The sequence below is a fragment of the Gossypium raimondii genome, chromosome 9, assembly GCF_025698545.1.
Source record: "Gossypium raimondii isolate GPD5lz chromosome 9, ASM2569854v1, whole genome shotgun sequence".
In the NCBI taxonomy this organism is placed as follows: Eukaryota; Viridiplantae; Streptophyta; class Magnoliopsida; order Malvales; family Malvaceae; genus Gossypium; species Gossypium raimondii.
Window position 1 is genome coordinate 184098 of NC_068573.1, and position 13168 is coordinate 197265.

Genomic DNA, 13168 nt, shown 5'->3' on the forward strand with positions numbered 1-13168 from the left:
CTTGAAGCGAATGCAACAATATATAATAAATTTGAAAGGCATAATCTTGGATGTGGATGTGGTAAGTGGTTCTATATTAGTAAAAAGGGGTGATCATAATAATTCTTCTCACCACAAAAGTGGAAAATGAAGATAATGCGAAGACGGATAATAAGATTGATGTTGAAATTTAAATTAATAGTTTCATCCTATGCTTCTACTTTTAATTGTTGTGTCTTTATGGTATGCTCATACACTTTGCTTAATTTTGTACATATATCTATGCAAAGAAAATATTTGTTTGTGTGCATTTGGTAAATTGATAAATTCTATTCACAATAAATGCATCTGGCTTCGACTTTGATTTTATTGTTTTGAAGCTAATGTTCTATGTTTGGTTAGTCCAATGAATTAGTTTTAGTTAACCTGTCAACTATCACCCAAACCATATCTTTCTTTTTCAGCATTAACGACAAACTGGATACGAAGACCATAGTGATTCGCTCCCATTTCCATTTTGGAATCATTATAGGCTACAATAAACCTGATGGGACCTGATGTTCTGCCTTAACTTACTGACATGCTAAACATTTTTCCACGTACTCAATGATCTCTCTTTTCATTCCTGGCCACTAGTACAACAGTTACAAATCATTATACATCTTATTGTTGTTCAGATGTATCGTGTAAGCACTATTGTGAGCTTCGTGCAGAATGTCTCGTTTCAACTCTGAATTCTTCGTTACACACAAACGGTTCCAAAAGTATAGGCTCCCATTATCATTAGCACTGAACTTGGTGGTCTGATTATTTTCAACAAGTTTTCGTTTTGCTTGGAACTTAGAATCATCTTTTTGCAACTCTTGGATCTTCTGAAAAAAAAACAAGTTTAGCTCTCAATTCAGCTAAAATAAAATCGTCTTGCTCCAAAGTCAAACAGGTATTCATCACCTTTAAAGAAAACAAGAACTTTCGACTCAGGGCATCGGCTACAACATTAACTTTTCTAGGATGATAATCTATAATCAAATCATAGTCTTTAAGCAATTCAAGTCATCTACGTTGTCTCAAATTCAATTCTTTCTATGTCAGCAAGTATTTTAGGCTTTTGTGATATGTAAAAATATGACATTTTTCCTCGTACAAGTAGTGTCTCCAAATCTTCAAAGAAAAAACCATTGCTGCAAGTTCCAGATCATATGTAGAATAATTCTTCTCATGTAGCTTAAGCTGCTGAGAAGCATAAGCAATCACTTTTCCTTCTTGCATCAATACACAACCCAAACCGTTAAATGAAGTATTGCTGAACACACAAATTCTTTTCCAGATTCAGGCCGAGTTAAAATCGCAGTTAACATTGTTTTCAACTGTTCAACACTCTGTTGGCATTTTTCAGACCAAACAAAACTAACATTCATTTGTAGTAACTTTGTTAATGGAAAAGCTATCATCGAGAATCCTTTTACAAATCATCGATAATATCCGGCCAATCCCAAAAAACTTCGTACTTTAATGGAATTCTTCGAAGGTTTCTAGTTCACAATAGTTGAGATTTTACTCAGAAACCTTTAAGTGATAATCCTTTTACAATTCACATTTGCTGAACTTCACATATAACTGTTTTTCTTGCAAAGTCTGTAACACTGTTCTCAAATGTTGGCCGTGATCATCTTCATTATTCAAATAAATCAATATAGCATCAATAAACACAACTACAAACCAATCCAGGTACGACTAAAAAATTCTATTCATCAAATCCATAAAAGTGGTTGGAGCATTAGTAATCCCAAACGACATTACTAGAAACTCATAATGTCCGTATCAAGTTTGAAAGACAATTTTTGACACATTTGGTTCTTTAACTTTATGATGGTAATGACTAGATCAAAGATCAATTTTAGAAAACACGGCTGCTCATTTCAGCTGATCAAACAAATTATCGATTTGGGGTAACGAATATTTGTTCTTTATGGTGAATTTATTCAACTATCAGTAGTTAGTACACAATCTTAAGGTTCTGTCTTTCTTTTTCACAAACAGCACTTGAGCTCCCCAAGGTGACACACTCAGCCGAATAAATTCACAATCTAAAAGTTCTTGCAACTGAACTTTTAATTTTTTCAATTCAATCGAAACCATTCAATATGGTGCAATAGAAATCAAAGTAGTACTGAGTGCTACTTCAATCACAAATTCAACCTTTCTTTTAGGCGATAAACCTGACAACTCTTTGAGAAACACATATGTGAATTCTCAAACTGTCAGAACTTGACCTATTTTGGATTGCGACACTCTAGTATCCAGAGTATAAGTTAAGAACATTTCACACCCTTTTCTGATCAATTCTCGAACTGACATAGCTGATATTATATTAGTCGAACAGTTAGATTTGTAGGCCTTAACATTTATCAATTCACCATCCTTATATTGTAGTGAGGTTCTCTTCTATTTACAATTAACCACAACATTAAGTAAAGTTAACCAATCTATATCGAGAATTATATCAAACTCATCATGTAACATCCCGAAATAGGGCCTAGTCGGAACAGTGGTTTCGGGACCACAAGTCCGACAAGGAAAAATTTATTTTTATTATATATTTATGGTCTAAAATTTCAAGGAATGATTTCGTGAAAATTTAGTTCAAAAATTTCGACGTTTGGGCACTCAATTTAGTCAAAAGGACTAAATTGTAAAAAGTGCAAAACTTGAGTTCTAGAAGCTAGAGGTGCCCAATTGTTATGAAATTTTAAATTGGAGGTCCTTAAATGGTAATTATACCATTGGTTAAATTGTGGACAAGAATGGACATGAGAAAAGTGAAATAGGATAATTTTAAGTTAGGGGCATTTTGGTAAATTGGTAATTAAATGGACTAAAAGACAAAATAAAAGCCAAATTTCTTGTCAACCTTCTCCATATGGTCGAATATGTCATGGAAGCCATGGCTAGGGTTTTTTTCAAGCTTCCAAGCTTCATAGTAAGTCCATCTTTGCCCCGTTTTTAATGTACTTTACATTTTTAAGATCATTGTAGCTCGATTTAGCTTATTCTACCATTAATTCATGCTAGGGTTCACATTTGGAAAAATACCCATAGGTGAAATGTGTTTATTTTGATTTTTATGATAGAATATGAAGCTTGAAATTATGTTAAACAACTTTTGCTAGGCGATTTTAAGTGAAAACGAGTAAAACGACAGAATCGGTAAAAATACCTAATGTTCATAAGTAAATGTTAGAGTGGGAATTTGATATTGCCATAGAAGGGAAAGATGTTCAACATGTCATAAAACATAAGAATAAGGGATGAAGTTTATTTCCGAGCTTTGGGGAAAAAGTGTAAATATGCAAAAATTTAGGGGTAAAATCATAATTTTGCCAAATTTCGAGTCAAGGACTGTTTTGATGAATGTGAGTATTAAATAAACTAAATTTGATATTATAGATCAAGAGGAACGAAATTTGAAGTTAGACTGGGGAAAGAAAAAGGTTGAGGAATAAGTTTGCTAGATTTGATCGTATTTCGTACCGAGGTAAGTTTACAGTAAATAAATGCAATATTTCAATAATTTTTATTAATGTTGTTATTTTCCAGAAATTATATATTTATTTCATGAATGTTGACTCAAGCACGAGATGATAGAGAATCAGTGTTAAAAAGTCCCGTTGAAACATTAGGAATGTATCTAATACAAATGTCATGACATTAAAGGAATGAGATCCCATGTAAGACCATGTCTGGAACATGGCATTGGAATTATTGAGGTTATGAGAGGTCCCATGTAAGACCATGTCTGGGACATGGTGTTGGCACCGAGATGAGAGGTCTCCTGTAAGACCATGTTTGGGACATGGCATGGGCATCGATATGAGAACTCTTATGTAAGACCATATCTGGGATATGAAATTTGCAGTACAGGAAACATCCCATGTAAGACCATGTCTAGGATATGGCTTTGGCATGTTATTATCAGATAGGAGACCCGAGTATCCTTAGTATTCCAAGTGGTTCAACAGGCTAGTAAATAGACTATGTTACAAGAAAGTTCAGGTAAAAGCATAATAAATAGATTTAGGTGAGTTATAAGGGTTAAGAATATTTCAGTTATCTTGAGAAAGAAATTTCAGTAAGGGAGGAGAAATTATAATCATGAGTTATTTAAGTAAACAAGTAAGTGAACAAGTAAGAGAGTAAGTAAGGAAGAAGCAAAGACATGATACTTTATGATAATTTATGAGTATAATTATTTATGATAAATGTTGTTATTTATTTGCTTGCAAACTTACTAAGCTTTATGATTACTCCCTTTATTTTTCTTTTCTTATAGTATCGCCAAGCCAATTCAGGGATCTTAAGGGCGTCGGAGATCGTTTCACACTATCAACAGGTCAACTCGGTATTTTGTGGTTTGAAACGTTTTAAGTTATGACATGTATAGGGACTTAGTCATTTTGTATGTGTCTTTATGATATGGCTAATGAATAACATGTAAATGCTCGATAATGATTAGCTATTGAAATGACTATTTAAGAACATGTTTTGGTGTTATGTATGCCTAAATGATAGTTAAAACAAAGAAATTATAAAAGAGTAAAAATTTGCAATGGAGCAGGATGTGATTTTGAAAAATCACCAAAAATATTAGAAATAGAATTAGAGAGTGAATAAGATATATAATTAAAGCTTATCGAGTCTATTTTCACATAAAAGAAACGGTGTAGGAAAAGAAATTATATATTGTGATATATTTGAATTTTAGTGAGACGGGGTTAGAATGGTTTTGAAGTCCCTATTTTGACTTTAGAAAATCATTAAAATTGTATAAAAGGAATTATGAGTCATAATTTATAAGTCTAGATTACTTAGTGAGTTTATTTTCTAAAGAAACAAACAAGAACATTATCTAAATTTTTACAATGAGATAATTAATTTTAGTGAATAGAGGTTAGAACTATCGGGTAGTGAAATAGGGAGACTTTAATGAATAAAATGTACTATTTGGCTAAACAAAAATTTTGGAAATTTTATGGTAAGAAGATATATGAGTCTAGTTTCAGGAAAAATTTATGGATCTAAATTTTGATTTTTGTAACTCGAGTTATAATTAAATTAGTGACTATTACGCGAGTGGACATTTTTATTGTGAATAGTAAAATAATTTATTTTGATTTGTTTAAGTATTCGGAAAATTTTTAAAGTTTCCGGTTTGGACCCGAACCGTTTCCGTTGCATGTTTTAGGGTCTCGAGGGTCCTTTTTAGGGACATATTGATTGAACATGAGCAAATTAATTTTAAAAGAAAATTTGTGTGCTCCGAACTAGTAAGTTAAGTCAAATAACGCCTCGTGCTCGATTCCGGCAATGGTCTCTGGTAAGGGGTGTTACACATCAAACGACAATAACATTAAATTAGCTAGAAGCTCACGGTCTCAAATTTTTAGTGGATAGTTCATACAAATTTTATTAATGACAACTTTCTGTCCTAATGGGTTTGTTACCCAAACGTCAAACTTTGTCAATTCTATTGGTATATTTCTTTCTACTACTAATGAAGTGCAAATGTATGAATGCGTTGGCCCAAGGTCAATCAATACATGCACAAGATTATCAAATAGAGAAAAAGTACTAGCAATAACATCAGGAGCAATAACCTCCTCTCTAGCTCGAATAACATAAGCTCTAGCAGGTGCATAAGCCTCGGATCTCACTGATGTATCTCTGGTTCCACCTCAACTGACACCAATAGTACCACCAGTTACTGGTCTTTCTAAGCCTCTGTGGATTTATCACTAGCTTCATAACTTGATCCGAACTAATCTCAAATTTATTTGGATAGTTTTTTAGGTAATGATCATTGGAACCACATTTGAAGCAGGCTCTCTTTTTCAGTCTACACTCATCAAACTAATTTTTACCATAGTGCTTGCAAACTAGTTTATTCGTGTTTCAAACACTTCTTGTAATAGCTCTTTCTAATCATTTCTCTTCTTGAATTTCTTGTTGAAGTGAAGGAGTGACTTCAAAAATCTCTTGACTTTTTAGATGGAGGAGTCAGGAAAAATCTGGCCATACTGCGCTTTCCGGTGTCTCAACTTTTTTACTTCGCTTGTTTCTTTTCATTCCACATATCTTCCATTTTCTGGGCTCATTCTGATAGTACAACAAATTCTTTCAACTCTAATGCCCCCACAACCATACGTATATCTTCATTCAATCTCCACTCGAATCAAGTACACATTTTATGTAACACCTATATCCCGGCTCTGTTGCTAGAATAAGGATCGGAGTGTTACAGAAACAAATGGAACAAATTATTTTAATTTAGAACAAATATGCAATTAAAATATAAACATATAATAATTCATAGAATAATTATTCATATGGGCCTTATTTTAGGTTTACGGAGCCCTAAAGTTAGATTGAAAGTATTCAGGGATCAAATTGTATCAAAACATAAGTTTTTGGAAAAAAACTTGAAAATTTGGAAAACAAGGGTCACACGGCTGTGTAGCCAGGTCATGTGACTCAGATCAGACTGTGTGAGCATTCAAAGTAGGGACACATGACCATGTCCCAACCCATGTCATAGACCATGTAACTCACTGACTTGACTCACACGGTCGTGTCCCAGGCTGTGTGCTAGCCTATGTAACCTACTGACTTGAGACACACGGCCGTTGCTTAGCCCATATCTCAGACCGTGTGAAACCTGCACTAAAGCTAATAGAGCACACACGACTATGTGGAGTGACCGTGTGTGGCACAAGGCCATGTGACAGCCCGTGTACCAGGTCGTGTGCTTCCAAATCAACCCCTGAGCCAAGCTAAAATCAAGCCAATAATTTCCCACTAAAGTACACTTTAAACACAAACCATCCCATGACCAAATCAACCAAAACACACACTTAGAATATATCAAACTTAAGAACCTAATATTCTCACCAATGTACTGCTCATAGGTACCTCAATTCATAATCAAATTAATATTATACTTTAACCAAGATTTGCATGAATACAAGCATAATCATATCAACCATCTTAACTTCACATACAAGCATTTCTAAACCAAACACACCACCTGATAATCATCAATATATACATATAGATTTCATATTGCAAAACTACATGACACTTTCAAATAACTACTTAATTTTTTTTATAACATCCATAACCATTAATACCAACTCTTTTTCAAATAAAAAAACTATATACATGTCACAACCCAAAATAAAATGCAAAAGCTACCAAGATATATGTGATAATGCGAGCTTTGTGGTCGATCCTTCTGAACGGTCAGCAATGATTGTCTACAAAAAAACAACAGAAAGAAAATCGTAAGCTTACACAGCTTTGTAACGACATAATATAACTTTTTCTTTAAATTAATTGAACTCGAATTATACAGTAGGTCAATATTCCACTTTCAAGGGTATCAATGATGCAATATCAAGGCACTAGAGTGTATTCAAAGCACAGATGTCCGTTCAGGGGTACCAAAGTACAACCAGGGGCACTTATGTGCATTCAGGGGTACCGGAGTACAAACAGGGGCACCGAAGTACAAACAGGGGCACATATGTGCATTCAGGGGTATCGAAGTACAAACAGGGGTACCAAAGTACAAATAGAGGCATGTACGTGCATTCAGGGGCACAAATGTGCGTATTAGTAATACTTTCTTCATTTATGTATACATACTTAAATTCATTTCATTCTCACATAATTTTATTACAATTACAAGGAAAACACTACTAATAATATTTATCAATTTCATAGATACAAAAATATTTGTAACTCTCACAGTTTTATAATTATCCAAAGTAATTTCAACTATATGCATATATACATCAATTAACTAGGAACATTAATATAATTCACTAGCAAATTAAGTTTACAGTGAAATACTATGGACTTACTTAGGCTAAATTACGTAATTGCGAAGTTCAAGGGCTATTCTACTACCTTCTTTTTCCTCGTAAATCAATAGAATTTTGATATAAAATATAATTTATTTCATTTATTAGCTTAATTTCATATATTAATAACTTTTAAAATTTGTACATCTATATTTATAAAAATTACACAATTACCCTAACTTTTACACTTTATACAATTTAGTCCATTAACCCGATTATCATTAAATTAACCACTATGAAAAACACTACATCCAAATTAACATTTAGAACTTCAAAATAGTCCCTAAAATATCACTATTTCACAATTATAACATGAGGTTTTAACATTTCAACAATTTAACCCTTGAACTAAAAACTAACAAAAATCACTTAATAAACTAATTCAAATCAACAACTATAGCTTCCATCTCATCAATTAACATCTATAATATCATGAATTCATCAATGGTACTTTTCAAAATTCTTAAAAATTTCTAAAACGAAGCTATGGATTAGTTGGACCTAGTTGCAACGATCCCAAAAACATAAAAATTACTAAAAATAAAGTCAAATATCATACAATGCAAGCTCCCAAGAGAAGACCAAATGCGTGGAGATTGCTTCCATGGAGTTTTCAGTTGTTTAAGAGAAAATAAAGATGATGGAAACTTTTTTCTTTCTTTCTTTTATTTGTTTATTATTATAATATTTTGGTTAATGTCATATAATTAACATATAAAACATTTAACAATAAACCTTTCTAACCATTTACTAAAGCATATAAGGCCTAATTACACCCTATGTCCCCTTCCCCTTTCCATATTTAATTAACTAATCATTAAAAATCCAATTATGACCAATTTTTCATCTATTTCAATTTGATCCTTTTTCTTACATTAACCAAGTAAATATTAAAATTTCTTTGTCAAAATTTAATACGACCATAATGTAATTCCATAAACATTGATTACCTAATAAAATATGACTTCACATGTTGAAATTGTGGTCCCAAAACCACTGTTTCTGACACTACTAAAAAACGGGATATTACATTTTAGCTTCGGTAAATACAAGTTTTCTGGCATACTTGCTAAGGCGAACAAATTTCTGCTTATATTCTACCACTATCATGTCCCCCTATTTCAATTCTATGAATTCTTGTTTCTTCTTCTCTAGGTATAACCAACTGATATATTTCTTTTCAAATTCGATCTGAATGAATTTCCATATTACCCAATCTTTAGGAGTCTCAAATGTCAGAGTTACCCACCACTGATAGGCTTCCTTTTACAGCAAAGATACTAAACATCTCAAACAATCTTCTAGAGTACTCATCAATTCATCAAGGACTCGTAGGGTATTTTCTAGCTAATGTTCGGCTCTCGTAGGATCGCCATCTTTCTTGCCTTTAAACTCTTTCATTCCACGTTTACGAAGTTTATAAATCAGAGGACGGTTAATGATTATCAGATTAGGACCTTGAGGATGGGGGTGCCACAGGAGGCATAATCGAGGGAGGAGGGTGCATTTGAGGTTGCGGAGTTGAAGGGGTAGCTCTCATGTATTAGATGAACCACTGGTTCATCATTTGGAAGAAGGCATCTCTTGCCTCACTCCCTAGCCCTTAAGGAATGGGAAAACTTTAAGTAGCTCCCTATTTGGATGCATGAACATTACTTTCTACTTCGTCAAATACTAAGGGTGAGCGTTTGATTGAATCAAATGAAAAAATTTCGAGTTAATCGAATTGACGAATCCTATTTTATCATACTAACTCGATTTAAAATTTTCTTGAATGAAGTCAAGTGATATGGAATTCAAACCGAATCGAATGTATTTGTTCGAGTGAGTTGGAATTTTGGTGGGATCTAAGAATTCGTACTTGTAATCTGACTGTAGGAGAACAATATCTTAGACATTTGGCACTCAAAAGAATTGTACATTTGAAGGACCAAAAATTTCTAAGGCAATTGTATTTGTAACACGAAACACTACATTAAAATCTTAATGATATTTATTATCTTCCTTTAATATTTTTAAACATACAAATACAAATCCATTCAAATAGAGTGTAAAAGAGGAAAAAGAATGAACAGATATTGTACCCTTAAAGTGTAATTTGTGTACCGGGAACTGGAAGATTTTCTAGATCAGTTTTCTACCTAATCACATAGGAGCTACTGTGTGCTATAGCTTCCCAAACGTATTGCTTGTTTGACTTTGGACTCTTTGTGGACACAACAACCTATTCAAGAAACATATAAAGAAACAACCCAATTAGCTTGAAAATTATTGAATGAAAATGCTTCATACATGAAGCAGAAGATGAGAATGTAGGTTATCATTAAGCTGACAACATGTTACCTTTTCAGCAACAAGAAAAGCATAATAGAATCCAACACCAAATTGCCCAATCAAACCATTGTATGCCCTTAAATCCTTATTTTCCTACAAATAATGAGATGCTAAGTAAGTGGCCAAGACACTTTTTTTCCTTTATTCTAAACGGAGAGAGTTACTTACAAAATACAAAAGAATTTCCCTTAAGAGCCTTAAGAAATTTGGAAATACCACTTTGAGCAATTGTTCCAAGACAGTCAATAAGCTTTTCTTTGGTAATTCCAATCCTCATATCTTTTAAAATAAATTTATTTATTTATTTTAATGAATCCTATTCGTATCAATTTTTCCAAGAAGGTGATAAAAAAATACATTATAGTGATAGTCCCATTATCTGAATCAGGTTTAATGTGTATCTCTAGTTCACTCGAATCTTCAAGCAGAGAGGGTTCAGCCACACTTAAGAATCTAAGCTTATCTAAAGCATCACTTGCATTACTAGAAAAAAAATAAAACTTTTTCAATCGTTCGCACAGGAAACCAACTAAACTAAAAGTAATGTAATTCTTCATTTAAAAAGAGCATGGTTTTAGCAAGAAAAAATATGCTCACCTCACAAGCTCTCTCAAAAAGACCTTTTTATGACTGTATAGACTGTGAACAATCAAATCCAACTGTCAACTAACCTGCAACCATTTGTAAACTATTAATTTTGGAATAGAAAATATAGGATAAAAACTTTCAATATAAACAAGCATTTACTTTTATCTAACCAAAGCTTTATCCAATAATAATTAGTGTAATTTCCAAACATAATTTTTTCCTTAATTTTCTCATAAAACCAGTAGGTCAATCCCTAAATATTCCACTAAAAGCATAATTAGAAGAGCAAAACTAGGAAAAGCAGAAGAAACACACCTCTACTTGGTACTCAAATTTCTCCCTGGAGGACATTTCAGCCTCTTTCTCAGTTACAACTGAAGCCTCACATTAAACCACTATCTGGTTGTTTCTCTTCTTAAGTTTCCACCTCAATCTAGAGCAAGATAAGGCCTTGTTGAGGGTATTGAGAGGTACAAAAGTGTTTCTAATATTGAAGGCCTTGTTGGGGTTTATCAAAGGGAGAGAGACTAAAGATGAAGTAACTAAGCTTCTACTTAGAATTGGAGCCATTAAAGCAAAGCCCTAGAGAAATAGAAAGAAGGCCAATAAGATAAAATTTTAAGGGGTTTTATAATTGATTTAGAGATTTTAAATTTTTGATTTGGGGAAATGGTGGGGTGATGGGTGGTAAAGCGAAAGTGTTTAAAAGGGAAAAAATTGAAACGGCGTAGTTTTTAAACTAAATAATAATATAAATTTGAAATTTAAAATAATATAGATTAATATTTGATTTATTCGAATTCAAAAATTTACTCGATTCGAGCTCAAAATTTTAAAACAATTCAAGTTGATTCAATTAACTCGATTCGAATAATTCAAAATTTGAAAAAAAATCAGTTTTTTTGAGTCGAATCGAATTTTGCTCACTGCTATCAGATACAGTTCGATTGGATACGGATGATATGGTTTATCTATATAAGAAAATAGAGTCAATTTGGAAAAAAGACATTACACTATCACATGTTATTGTGACATGTATTTCTAGACTTAATATGCAATACATTTCAATCCTAGAATTGATTAAACTGTAGCTCTAATACCACTAAATGTAACACCCATTGCCCACCTGATATCTAGGTCTAAACTATAGAATGACACAACTACAGTTAAATCCATAGTAAAATAATCATTTTCACAAGCATTCAAACATCAATCATGACTATATTATAATAATACATCAGTCTTGGGTCTTAATTGAGCTTACAAAAGCTCTTTTGTCAACCCAAGTACGAAATAGGACCAAATTGAAAAGTTTTAAAAGTTTAAGGACAACATCGTGATGTCATTTATTCCACGTCAGAACTTCACCAAAATAGTATGTCACGTTGTGACCTACAGCCACTCGACATTACGACGTGACTCACTGTCGATCGACATTGCGACATTGAAATGTTACTTTATAGGGCCTTTATGGCATATTTAGTGAAGCCCGTGTGGCGTATTCTGTGATATTTGTGTGATGTATTTTGTAACATCCTTGAGGCGAAGTTTGGTTAAATGCTTCTGTGTCGTGATCTCTGTAAGCTTGAGACTTCTTTGTTGATTGATGTTATGAGAAAGAACTGGTAAGTTGATAATATCTCTATTTGGTTAGTCTTATGGTAGAATTTTGAAAATGACCTAACAGGAAAACTTCTGAAAGAGTTTGCAACAGTGTTTCTAAAGAGAGAATCCACCATAACAATTCATCAGTACAGATAATTTGGTATAATCGTAGATATGGATGATTTATGTATTTGTTAAATCTAGGTTTATTTACGTTATGAAAAGAAGTATTAAAAATTATTCGGTATCCGTCAAATCTGAGCATTATACGTAATATTACAAATGGGGTTGTCTGGAGTCTGAGCTATCTGCCAAGATGGGCGTACTCATGACATATTACAAGTTTTTCTGAAAAATTGGAATTATGTCACCTATCAAAATAAGCTGTGGTTTGGGTTAATTGAGGATCTGTCTGGTATCCTTATAGTTACCAAAGTCAATATAAGAATCTGCCAAAGGTAAGATCAGTATAGAGTTCTTTATAAAAGATCAGTTAGTTAGTTATTTGCCAAGAACAATATTTGTGAGTTCCCATCCTAGGGGAGAGGTATTCAGTGTCTAGTTGAAGGAAAATTTGTTGAACGTCGGCTCTATATGGATATTATATTGAGAAGTACATTTCTTTTTTGAAAAATAAATGAGATTTGTCATGATTAGTGAAATCTGGAATCAATCCAAAAAGGGACTTGTGAATAGATTGGTCAGGTATGGAAGGTGGTGAATATGTATACACTGGTTTAGGA

The 13168-nt window shown here is 32.9% G+C and overlaps 1 pseudogene; it reads right to left on the minus strand.

Annotated features, from left to right (window-relative positions):
* Nucleotides 1–623: 623 nt before the first annotated feature.
* Nucleotides 624–11390, minus strand: LOC105798014 (heat shock protein 90-5, chloroplastic-like; annotated as a pseudogene).
* Nucleotides 11391–13168: the final 1778 nt, after the last annotated feature.